The sequence below is a fragment of the Camelus bactrianus genome, chromosome 8 (genome assembly GCF_048773025.1).
Source record: "Camelus bactrianus isolate YW-2024 breed Bactrian camel chromosome 8, ASM4877302v1, whole genome shotgun sequence".
NCBI classification, from domain to species: Eukaryota; Metazoa; Chordata; class Mammalia; order Artiodactyla; family Camelidae; genus Camelus; species Camelus bactrianus.
In genome coordinates, this window is record NC_133546.1 from 50,460,214 (window position 1) to 50,473,397 (window position 13,184).

Genomic DNA, 13,184 nt, shown 5'->3' on the forward strand with positions numbered 1-13,184 from the left:
TATAATTTAAAAACTTGTCCTTTCCATTTGTCACTTTCCACCAGCTGTGTCTCAGTCCAGTTCCCTCATTCTTGTCCCAGCCTTGATATTACCTCTCCCTCTGCAGTTATGAATGACCTAACTGGGAACTCTGTCTCCAAAAGAATCTCTTCCTTATTGTTGCTTTGGTGAATGGAATGAAAGGGGGAGCCCCTGAAAGTTGACACTCTCCAACCCCTGTCCTTAGGCCTCCAACATTAAAAATTGAGAGCATTCCTTTTTCTCCCTTTCAAACTTCACACCATGTGCTCTCAGCACAGTAACTCACAACTGAAACTCCCTTGAATAGGACATTTCCATAGCCTGCAGTTCATTCCTGATCAAAAGGCCTTAGACACATGGATGTCAGGTGACTATACCACCAGCAAATGACCTTTTCTAAATTAGTAAGAAGTCATGGTATGGTAATAATCCCTCTAAATATGAGGACTTAGGACTCAGAAGACATCATAGTGATCAGACAAATTTATATTCAGGAAGGACTGGAAATTTGTCATTTTAGACCATATTTAGTTGGAAATATTTCTATTTGTTTCAACTAAATTGATAGTACAGAGCAATCAACTTATTATGAAATTGTATTCTGAGTATATTTAAAATCTTTGGTAACTTATGCTAAGCACAAGGATAGTAAGTATTTATATGGTTAATGGGTGTCAAAAGCAAAATCAGATGTCTTATAAATGTGGAGAAGAATAGTAGTATGAGCATGGACTCTGCAGCTACACTAAGTTTACATTCCGGCTCTGCTACTTGTTATCCATGTAAATTTGGGCAGTTGCTTAAATCCTCAGTCTGAGTTTCACCTCTGAAAAAGGGATGAAAATGGAGACCATTGCATGGGGTTGTTATAAAGAGCAAATGTTATCTCATAGCAAAGCACTTAGAATCAGTGGCTGCCATAGGGCAAACACTCCAAAGTGTTCAAGGTTTCACCGTATCTTCAAAGCAGCCCCAAGTAGTGTAATTTTACAGGAAATAATCCTTTGGCCAAAGAGCACACAGCTATCAAGCGACAGAGCCAACATTAGAATCTGTTCATGCCTGTCTTCAAAGTTCTTGTCTGTTCCACTACAAATTCATAGTTTTCTTCAAAACTGCATTCAGACAAAATACACAGAAATTCCCAAAATGTGAGATATGATGACTTTAATAATAATATGTAATTAGATATATAAGATCTTATGTATAAAAGAGAAAAATTATTGAGTAATTGGAAAGTCCTTCTTAAGGTTAATTAGGAATACAGAATAATTCTAGAAATGCAAACCTGAAGTTATTTCTTAACGACAAAAGAAAATGGAAAACCGAATCTCCTGGTTTCCTCAGTTCAAATTTTAGTTTCAGTGTGGTATAAATACAAAATAAGGATACAGAAATGGTCAATACATGATGACAACAGGTTAAAACTTTCCTATCATACACCTCTCTTCAAATTAACAACTTACTTTGAAAATTATGTGTCAGAGTCTTCTAACATTGAGAATACACAAACCCTGTGGCCTCAAATTTTGCTCCAGGATACACACCCAAGAAAAATGGATACACATGTTCATCAAAAACCTGGTGCAAGAATATTCATAGAAGTGGGGAATAAACATATATGTGAACAACTAGATGCACAACAGATGAATTCCACAAACAAAATGCCGAGTGGAAAGAGTCAGTCAGACACAAAGGAATACTGCTGTATGATTTCATTTTTTAAAAAGTTCAAAAAATGGTGGTGAGGGTAGGTACAGAAAGTGTGCCTGATGTGCTTCTGGGATGCTGGTGATATTCTGTTTCTTATCCTAAGTACTTGGATATATATTATTAAGGCCTTACTCTATGGTTTGTGCATTTTGTTATATATAGATCATTCTTTAATAAAATTTTACTTTAAAAAACAATTGCATAAAAATGCTAAGGCTACTCTAAGTTTGATAATACAAGCAGTAAAAATAAGGGCAATATTGCTGACTATAACTTGAATATTTGAAAAAATCCATAATTAAACTCATATAAATGATTAAAGGAATATGAAGAAAATATATGAAAGTATATTAACTAAGTATAAACATAATATGTTAAAAAAGAAAAGACTTGAAATACTCAATATAAAATAACATTAACAAATAAAAAATACAGTCACTCCAATGGAAAAATGGGCAAAGAATATGAATACATAATAAATATTATATGCAAAGAAGCAATAAATACATGAAAATGTTCAAAAATAGGAAAAAAGAAAGATTAAAACAATGAGGTAGAATTCCTACAGATCAAAATTGCTGTGGTATGAGAAAAAACACAGCTGAAAAGGAAAATAAATTGATACAAACTATTTGGAACATTTTTTTAATCTATCAAGCTTTAAAGATATCATATACTTGAATCTGCTAATTCTACTTATAGGATGTAACTTCAAGAAAAAGGTGGATGATTTAGCTGCAAGGATGTCCGCTTTGTTCATAAGGACAATATGATTAGATACACTCTAAATATCCAATGGGAGGGGATTACTTACATAAATTATGGTATATTTTATTAATAAAATACTATACATCTAGCCATTTTTATCGTATAGAAAGTATCTGATGACAAAAACGCTTTATAAATAGTTACAATGTGCACTTACGCTTAACACAGTATTAAGTGTGGTTCGTTTTAGACAATAGGCATTTGGTTAATTTTCTTCTTTGTGTCTATTTTAAATAGTTAACAATGAACCCGTGTTAATTTTACAAATTTAAAAAAAATAAATAAAATTGGTTTTAAAATTAAGCTGGAATATTATGGGACAGCAGAAAACAGGAGAGGAACTAGAGGGTAGTATGAAATCTCAGGATGTTTCTGCATTTGTTTCTTTTGTAATGAGAAAGACAACATATTTATAGGATATGGAGGAAAGAACCAATAGAAAGAGAAAGTTAAAAGGTAGAAAAGAGAGAGGATAACTGATGAAGCCAGGCAGCTCAAGAGCAAAAAAAAAGGATCAAATCCAAAGCATGGGAAGTAGGCTAACCCTTGGAGAGGAGGACACCTTACTTGCTCAAGCATGAAGCAATTATCTGTAATCTGCTGATGTGAAGATGGGCAGGACACTGAGAGGGTACATATTTTATTTATTCTCTTTATGAACTAGAAAATGAAAGTTTATGAATTTGATTCCCTGAGGAAGAAATCAGCTATTTTTATTCTAAAAGTATATCTTGGTTTTAAAACTTGTTAATAAAAAATTGAAAGGTGAAGCATCTTTTCCATCTGTTCTTAGACCTACAGAAGAGTAATTGTTCACATGATTTTGAACAGGGCTTTTTCTCTTACCTTGGGAAAACATATTCATTTTGTGCTAGGCACCTCCTATCAAAGGTGTTTTTTTCTAGACATCCTTTTTACTATGAAGTATCAGAATTATATGTAGCATTTCAGAAGCATGTGGTACATGAAGAGAGAGATGCCACCCCAAAGAGTTCACAAAAAACATGTTTGGTGGAGAAAATACATCTCAGAGTGACAAAGAACATAGAAGAACTATATGATCCTAAAGCAGCATCTTAGTATTCTGTAATTAAGTGCTTTCCAGAGACTTATAACAAGATCCACACACATTTCCACATTTTCACGAATCTAAAGACCACTTTCTCATTATCATCAAATTCCCTCTTCTCTATTGGATACAAGCAAAATTTCACTGCTTTCTTATACTTACCTTTGGCTTTCTGAAATTGAAAGAATCATTTGAGATAATCATTCTCACAGTTTTATCTCTGTTTGGTTTAGTTGTTTTCTTTGTTTTAATTCAGGGAGGGCCATCACATGTCACATAACATCTGTATCAGACAACACGTCTGCAATTCTTTCTTCAAGATTACAATAAAAGTTAATAGTTCCCTGAATTCTATGGTAGGCTTGTTAGAGAAAGAAATAGAGAAACAGAATAGAATAGGGTTCTTTTCTGTAAGCATGGTTGCCTCACTTTGTTTAACAGATATAGAAAACCAAATGGCAAGGAATCCCTCATTTACACAGAACTCTCAACACTGGAATTTTCCCCACCACAGGCTCTGACTCACAAAAGAACAACATTACATGACTTGAAATAAAAGATTTATATGAGTCAACTGCTGAAGCCTATCCAAATTTTTTCTCTTTTAGACCAATTTTAACTACTACTGAATATTGTATGACTCATAAACCTGTGATGGATGTGCCAACCAACATTACATCTAACTTCTGATTGTTCAAATAGGTCCTATCTTAAAGTAGGTACAATCAGTGTCTTACAGACATTCCGTTTAATAAAGGAATCGATGCTGTGAATGACACATCATCTGTTATCCTCTCAGAAGATGTGCTGTTTCTTTCAGTAAACCATTATAATAACCTTATATCTAAACAAATACAAAAGACATTCTCATTTTGATTTTCTACAAATCCTTATCCAAAGGATAAAATCATCTCTTTCTTTCTCTCTCTTCACCATGTAAGGACACAGAGAGAAGGCAGCTGTTTGCAAGCCAGGAAAAGCAGCCTTACCAGAAACTAAATCCCTCAGACCTTGATCTTGGACTTCCCAGCCTCTAGAATTTTTTTTTTTTTCTTTTTTGTAAACTGCTGGCCTCATCTAAGTCAAGAAACTTCAGGTCCAAGAAGAAAGTGGTCTGAGGAATAAAAATCTAACTTGCTGTTTTTTCAACAACTTTAATAAGACTGGAACTTAGGAGTCTTCCTTGGGTGCTAACTGGACCCCCTCCTGAGTAGCTGCAGCTTGGGGAACCCTCCACTGGAGATAGCATCACTCCAGAGTTAGATGGTTGCTGTCCTGAATGCTCCAGATCTCACCTTTCCAGAGTTCCAGACAGAATGATCAGCATCTATATCATCACAGCACCAATCCCTAAACTCCTAAAGTTCAGAAGACAGAATAACATCCCAGAGCCAAATGCAACTACTGGAACAGTCTTCCTCCTGAGCCCCAGTGCTCTTTGGTCCAAGGCTGCCAACTTAAATGCCTATAATGGAGGTAGTAGAGACTGACAAACCAGAGAGTACCCACTCCATCAAAAGGGAAGCTCAATTTAAAAAAAAAAAAAATCTGTTAGCTAAACTCATCAGCATACACCCACTAGACCAACAGCGAGCACTAGGGCAGGCAAATGTGCTTCCCAAGGAAAAGTCTAGACTCTCTGCTGTCTTCTATGGTAGAATTTCTGCTATCACACATAGCCACTACTTGAAGGAAATGTGAGATGAAAGAGAGAAGAAAGGTGCTTCAACGCTTTCCCAGCATGTTAATAAGTTTGTCCTAACTAGCCACACTACGTTATTTCAGAGCTTAAAATGCTATTAGAAGAAATGTCCTGAAGGATTAATTTTACACACAGATCACCACAACCTGCAGGGGGGTAGGGGAAATCTACCACTCACACATTATAATGTGTGCTCCTGCAATCTGAAGCTTAAGAAAGTTAAATCAGTCACTATTTGAAGATGGCATGATACTATATATAGAAAACCCTAAAGTCTCTACCAAAAAATTAGAACCAATAGATGAATTCAGTAAAGTTGCAGGATATAAGATTAATATACAGAAATCTGTTACTTTTCCATACACTAATAATGAGCCATCAGAAAGAGAAACTAAGGAAATAATCTCATTTATAATCACACTGAAAAATAATAAAATACCTAAGAATAAACTTAACCATGGTGGTGAAAGACCTATACTCTGAAAATGATAAAACACTGATGAAAGAATTTGAAAATGATACAAAGAAATGGAAAGCTATCCCCTGCTCTTGCATTAGAAAAGTTGATGTTTTTTTAAATATCCATACTACCTAAAGCAATCTACAGATTTAATGCAATCCCTATCAAAATATCCATGACATTTCCCATAGAACTAGGATAAATAATCCTAAAATTTATATGGAAACACGAAGACCCTTAATTGACCAAGCAATCCTGAGATAAAAGAACAAAGCTGGAGGTATGACACTCCGACTTCAGACTATACTGCAAAGCTACAGTAATCAAAACAGCATGGTACTTACACAAACACAGACACATAGATCAATGGAACAGAACAGAGAGCCCAGAAATAAACCCACCCATTTAAATTAAATTAAATCTGTGTGAAACATGTTTAAACCATAACTTACTCTGAAAGATAAAAGCTTCTAACAGTCAATATTTATTAAAAGCATACTTTATATTAGGCATTGTGATAAATATTTTACAAACAAATAGAAAATCTTCAAGAAATTTGGTTGAAACACATTTTTGTCATCAATATATTTCTTATTATAATATTGTATATTTTAATTTTGAATATAACTGATATTTAAGTTGCTCATATTGCTAAGTCTAAGAATTAAGTCTAAGAATTGCTTTCCTCCTTTATACTCCATAGTCTCACAAGGTATTTTACGTTTTAGGCCAAATAACTTGCTTTGCTGGGTCTAATATCCTCTGCTTTAGCAAGACCTTGTAGCAGTTCCAGCAGCCTGAGAATCTTGCTTAAGGTTGGTCACACAGTATGGAAGTGATGGATACTGGATTCACACACCGGAGATCTCAATCCAGTTCCCATCTTTTAATCACTATGCTGTACTGCTTCCTGCTGGGTATGACTACCACTTTGTCCTCAACTTCTGGTTGTTTTCACAGCAGCTTTCCTTTTTCCGAATGGTAAACACTTTCAATTTCCTAAAACAGATTCTTCGGGTTTTACAACCATATGAAGTATGACTATAACACTCAGAAATTGATTTTGTGTGAAGTTAGGTGCCATCCTGGTTACCTAAGTGCATGCAAGTTGAAAAACACATGCACACATGGACTTGAATGACTGACAAGCCATGGAAAAATGAATAAGTGGGTCACAGTTCCCAGAAAAGCATTGTGTGGAAAGCACATGGTATAATGTACGAATTTTCCAAAGGAGGAGCAGTGATCCATCTCTACTTCACATTAAGAGATACCCCTCACTATTCCCACTTGCTTTTGACTCCCCTGAGCCATGAAGCAATGGATATTTCTAAATTAATTAAAAGACTGGCTCCAGAATTTTGAGACATATTTCCAGCGACAATAGTGTTCTTAATTGAAATGTTACTAAGTTCAGTCTCATTCAAGTACACAAATGAGCACCTTTGTCACTATTTCAAGTAAACTAGAAGCTACATAAACACGTGACCAATGAAAGTTTTGTCTGTAGAACATACTGTAATTTATTGCAGTTTTATCATTCTGCAATTCTTCAACTACAGAAGGCATAAAAGCTAGTCCTGCACACCTCTTCTACATCTGTCATTCAATTCAACTCAAACTTGCAGTGGGCATTTGGAAAAAGTCAGCTGCTGATAGTCTAGAATAGTTAGAAGGCTCATATACACTGAAATCAAGTTGCAGGAAATAACATCATAGTCCTACTGGACAAAGATTGGTTGTGTTCAGGCATGTAAATATGTAAATGTGCTTTCTTACTTTAAAAATAAATCAGCTTTCAACTTTGTAAATCTCCTACTGTTTCTAACAATATTTTTCTCTAGTGAATGGAAAATAGGTGTTGATTTTTTCTTTCTACAAAAGGATGCTTAAAAACATAGGGAGGACCATGAAGTTACACATTCAAAGAATATTAATTTTAAAGTAGATGGACTACATACTGTGAGGAAAATTGGGAAATGGCTACTTAAATGTTAGCAATTTAAGACCTAGAAGGAATGCATACTGATTGGGAAGGCAGATGCTTGAATAATATTGAGATATAAATAGAACAGATCAAACTGAGATACCAGGGAAGGCAGCCACATGAATAATCACCACATAAACAGTATAAATAACACCAACTATTTGAGGGCCAAGAGCACACACTTAATTACATTGATTTTTAGAAAATAGGTCAGCTAAAAGAAACAGCAAAAGTGATTGAAAGAGCAAGCCCCCTCACTCTCCAGACCAACATTTTCTCTTCCACAAAATGAAAGGGTTGGGTGAAATGACCTTGAAGATCAGAGATTCAGAAAACTTTCATGACTATAAGATTGTTTAAGAACTGCACAGTAGACTGGGGAGCAACACTGATTCTGTCGAAGTTTAAGAGCTGGTTAAATTCCAGTCTTTTACAAATACGGCACAGTCCTTAACACCCTAAATTCATTTGCAAAAAATGTATTGATTTGAGAAGCCCTGCATCAAAACATCAGTGAATCCATTCAATAAAAATATAGACATAAGTACATTGAGTTTGCAAAAAGCATTTAGATTAGAGGTATTAAACTTTCTTAAGTTTTAATCCAAAAGTAGTAATAAAAAAGATGGTGAGCAAATTGATACTTTAAAAAGATCACAAATCCATTTAATAATAATACTGTAATCCATGAAGCAGCCTAAATATGTGATTTGATATTACATGCAAAATAATTTACATTATGTATATGGAATAGAACTTCAAGAAAGTCCTTTCATTCCCCCTTACATATTTATTTTGCAGTTTCTTAAAAAATCTTCTTTATGCTATCACTTAAATATTAATAGCATAATAATAATATTAACTATTATATATGAGCCATGTATTTTGTGTGTTATTATTTTGTTTTAATTGGGGGGATTAAAAATAATAAAGAAAGGAATGGCAACTTATACCTTTTGGGCAATGTTGCTTAAATCCTTAAAAGTATTTTGTTTCTCTTTTTAAAAACTATAGTATTAAACAGACATAAAGTATTTTAAGATGAATAAAATTGTTAGAATTCATGTTACCATTAATAACACCTCATCTTCTTTGTGAAGCCTACCTCTCCACAAACTGCCTCAGATAGATATCAAGCCTCTCGTTTGCAATGCTTTTTTCATTCCTCTTTTCTAGTACTTGCAACAGCATCATGTGTGCAGCCTTCTATTACCAAAGATGGTTCCTCTGAGTACTCTCTGAGGACAGGGAAGATAACTTCATCTTTGCCTCAATGGATTTAACTTGATGCCAGGCATACAGTGTGTGTTTAATAAATGTGTGAAGAATAAACCACTAATGTGGGGAGAGAATACGAGAGTGTTGCAAGTATTAACACAAAATCAATTGAAGGAAATTAGAGTCATATCTTTAAATCGACATAATATAAAAGAAGTATTTTAGAAATTGACCAAATAGCCATTATTTATTTTCTTTTCCCCAGGCAACTATGGGAATCATGGGAATCAAACTGTGTCCCTTCCTCTGTGATTCTCTTCACACACCAGAAAGCCTCACTTACTTGCTAAAGCCCTTAAAAATTACAGTGCTGTGAGTTATTTTTATAATTAGGATAGCCTGTGGAATAGAGGACTATATCTCTAAGGCTAACTGGAATTTATATAAGAATTCTTACTTTTCAGAACCAGTTTTAGTATTCAATAATAGATATTATTTCCTGAGAAATTTAAAAACTGAAATAACCCAAAGCAGGTGTGGAAAGAAAATATTGCAAACAATTGTATGCCAAGGAAAATGTAAATATGCCCATATAAAATATTAAAGTTAGTAAGTTTCCTTTTCCAAATATCTAACTTGAAAAAGTGTTGTGGAAATTTTAATTGCAGATAATGTGACTAAGCTTATAGAGATCTAATATAGAAACAATACACGCACATGTGAGTATGCATGCAAAAATGATACGTACCTACAAAGACGCACACAAAGGCAAGATCTGAAGAATACTTAAAAAGCCAGCTAATTAACCCAGAGACAAAGTAGGGGAGAAAACAGAGTGCCTGATACTGTCAAACAAGGCAGTAGGTCACTGATCATAATGCTCACACCGATTCTATGTACATACAGCCTAAACAAGTATGTCTTACAGTCAGATGACCCAGCTGTAGATGGTCAGGCTTATTATGTGTTCAGAACAGACAGTGAGTCAACACACACACAGACAGATTTTCACCGAAAACTGGTAGTACTCCTAAACATGTCCCGGGAAGCGTTCCATGGATCTAAAATCAAGCAAAGCTTTAAAAAAACATCTACAATTCGTAAGTCAGTCAAAATCACTAGCCTGTAAACTCAGGCATTTGCTATAGTCTATTCTCCAACTCTTAGCTGAGTGTCCATCACACATAGTAGGTGCTCAATAAACATTTCTTGCATTAATATAATTTTATTAACCTACAGAATCAAAGAATAATCTGAGCAAATAATTTATATGGCAAATTTTAATCAACAGAGAGGCAAACTGCATAATTATTCAAGAGTTATACAAATTATACTAGAAATTGTACACATTCAGAAATGTTCATAGCAGTATCATTTTTAACAATGAGATAAACTAGAAACAGTCCAAATGTACAGCATCTGCAGATTGGTTCTACATAGTATTGTGAAGCATCAATAGAATAGTGTGCAATCATTAAAGTGGTTTGGTAGATGTACATTTACTGACATGGAAAATATTCAGGATATATTGCTAATGAAATAGTAAAAAAAAAAATAAACATTTTTAAGACGCAATATTGTGTAGTGGTTCAAAATAAGGTCTCCAGAGTCAGCCTACTTGGGTTCACAGCCCAGTTTAGTCTACTGGTAAAAACTTTTATGTTATTGGTATTACCAAGGACTAACTTCATAGGATTGTTGTGAAAATTAAATGAGAGTATAAATTAAAATTCCTACATCAACAGGGCTATCTCAATAAAACTTAGCTGTGGTATTTTAGTTATGTGTAAATATTTATCTATAGATACATAGATATAAAATAAATATACATACATAGAAATATATCTGAAAGGACATATACGAAAACACTAATGAAGAATATCTATGAATAATAAGAATATAGATAATTACTATTCTCTGGACTTCTTGAAATAAAAAAACTTTTTATATATCTGAGATACTTTTGAAGACAGAAAGGATTTTTGAGGATGGGGTAATTTGGCACAGAATGTACAATTTTAGATTCTTAGGGTTGGACAGAACTCACGCAAAAGGAAGAATGTTTTTAATCATAGGGAAATACCCAAATATAGAGTCAGCAAACAGCCCATCACTAAGATGAACTATTTTATCTTTACAGAACAGTGACCTTGAAAGTAGAGCTAAAAAATGACCTGGTTTTAGAAGAGCTATTCTGATCCTGCAGAGACAATGTTGCATCCTTTACATCCCCCAGAACAGCACTTTCCAATATATATTGAGTCGTAACTTGGTTGAAATTTTCTCCCAAGCCTCACATGTACTAAGCAATTCAAAATCAAAATTGTTGCTTTTTTAAATTAGAGGACAACTCTAAGTTGAATGAAATAAAGAAACTAATTAAAAGATATTTAAAAATCGGTGCGAAACAATTACATGAAAAACAACTTAAAATAATATTTTAAAATGTCTTCTGCTTGTAGCTGAGATGATAATGGGAAAGGTAACTAATGATTCTCCTGAAATTTGCTATCATGATATAATGAAGAGGGTTTAAAGGAATCAGAGGAATGCGCAGAGGTTCTCATGCAAGGTGAGCTCATTATCTGCCCCTGAATCTAGGGTCTTCTTTGACTAATCATTCATTTTAGGAGAAGAATGTTGAGAATAATATTCATATTATCAATTTTTACCTCACGGCTCTTGGTTCCTTAGCCCAAAATTGACCAAGGACATAAGAAAGTGATGTTGATTGTATCCTGAAGAACCTTTGCCAAGAATGTCTTGAGGTTATTCTGACACTATCAGTTACTTTAAGCTGGCACTTTCCTGCAGGCTCTAGAATGCTTAAACTGCTACACAAATTGCTATAAAGGTTAACTTAATTGATTCCAAGAAAGACAAATGCCTCCCTAGCTGGGCAGCACCCATGTGAGAACAATAAAAAAGCAAACATTCTTTCTATCCCGGGTAAGTTAAAGAATGACAGGTTTCTGCAGCATTTTCAAACATTCTCATTTGCATAAAGCCACAGATCAGAAGAGTGACTTTTAGTACTTTACAATTCAAAAATCAACTCTCATTCACTGTTCCGTTTATCATAACAGATGTTCTGATCAGCATTCCCAGGTCACCATGTACAGTGTACATGTTTATATAATTACAAGAGAAAAGAGGTTAAAGCTTTGTGCCTCATCCAATACTGTCAAAATGAACCAATACAACAATTCGCACAAGGGAACAGCAAGAGAGTAAATGCAAGCACTATAAATATACATAAGCCACAATCTAAACTGTTTCCTAGTCCAACATCCAAAAATGGATTCCTCCCGGTAGACATGTAAGAACCAATATATATCCCTAACTGCCTGGTGTGACCTAGTTGAAGGCAGCCTAGAGGCAGAGACGGAATTTCTACTACACTTGTAGGATGCTATGAATATGTATTTAGCTTTTGTCAGAGGACAAATATCCCATAGTCCTAATTTGAGAAAAACCACCATTTGCTTTTCTTCTCATATACCTGTTTGTGACACAGAATATGTGGCACAAAGTACACTTCAGAGGAAAGAGACAGAAGGTTATTTATGGACAGGGCCACAGAATGAAGATACTTTTAAGAAAATGGTAAAAATATAAACAAAAATAATCTTCCTCTAAACCAGGGAAAGATTTTCTCGTTAATTTTCAGCATCTGCATCCAAATGCACCTAAGCTTTCTCTGGTGTCCATTGTTTAAACTTTATTATTTAAATGTAGTACAAATATATGATACTTAATCATTCTACACCATGCTTATGTACATTGACAGGAAAAATGAAAAAGCACCACAGTTATGGTAAGTGCCAAGCAGGGTGATGGTTCAGAGCCTGAGATTCTAGTTCTGGCTCAGCCATTAACTAGCTCTAAACCTTAAGCAAGTCAATTAAATGCTCTTGGCTTCAGTTCACCTGGTTGTGAACTGAGAAGCTTAAAGGACCCAAGTGATGTCAAGGCTGATGTTGCTTAATTTCAATACCCAGCACAGTGCTTAGCACATAGGAAATACTCAAGGAATATTTGTGGAAATGAACCTCCTGGAGAACTGAGGGTACCAGTGGATGAGGGGAGTTCTCTAGATGGTTCTAGACTTGGCCACTTACTCTCATGCACCAACTCAGGGGAGCCCCTTTACCCTCTGCAGTACCTGCCCACCCTTGGCAGCTCTCTTTGCGCACGTTGGCATTGTATCAAAAAAGGACTCTCAGGGGGACTCCAGGTTCCCAGT

General features: G+C 34.7%; 1 protein-coding gene across 3 annotated transcripts in view; it reads right to left on the minus strand.

The window, feature by feature from the left end:
* Positions 1–13,184, minus strand: part of GRIK2 (glutamate ionotropic receptor kainate type subunit 2) — a 926,084-nt gene that overhangs the window by 371,794 nt on the left and 541,106 nt on the right. The gene's annotated exons all lie outside the window — the stretch shown is intronic.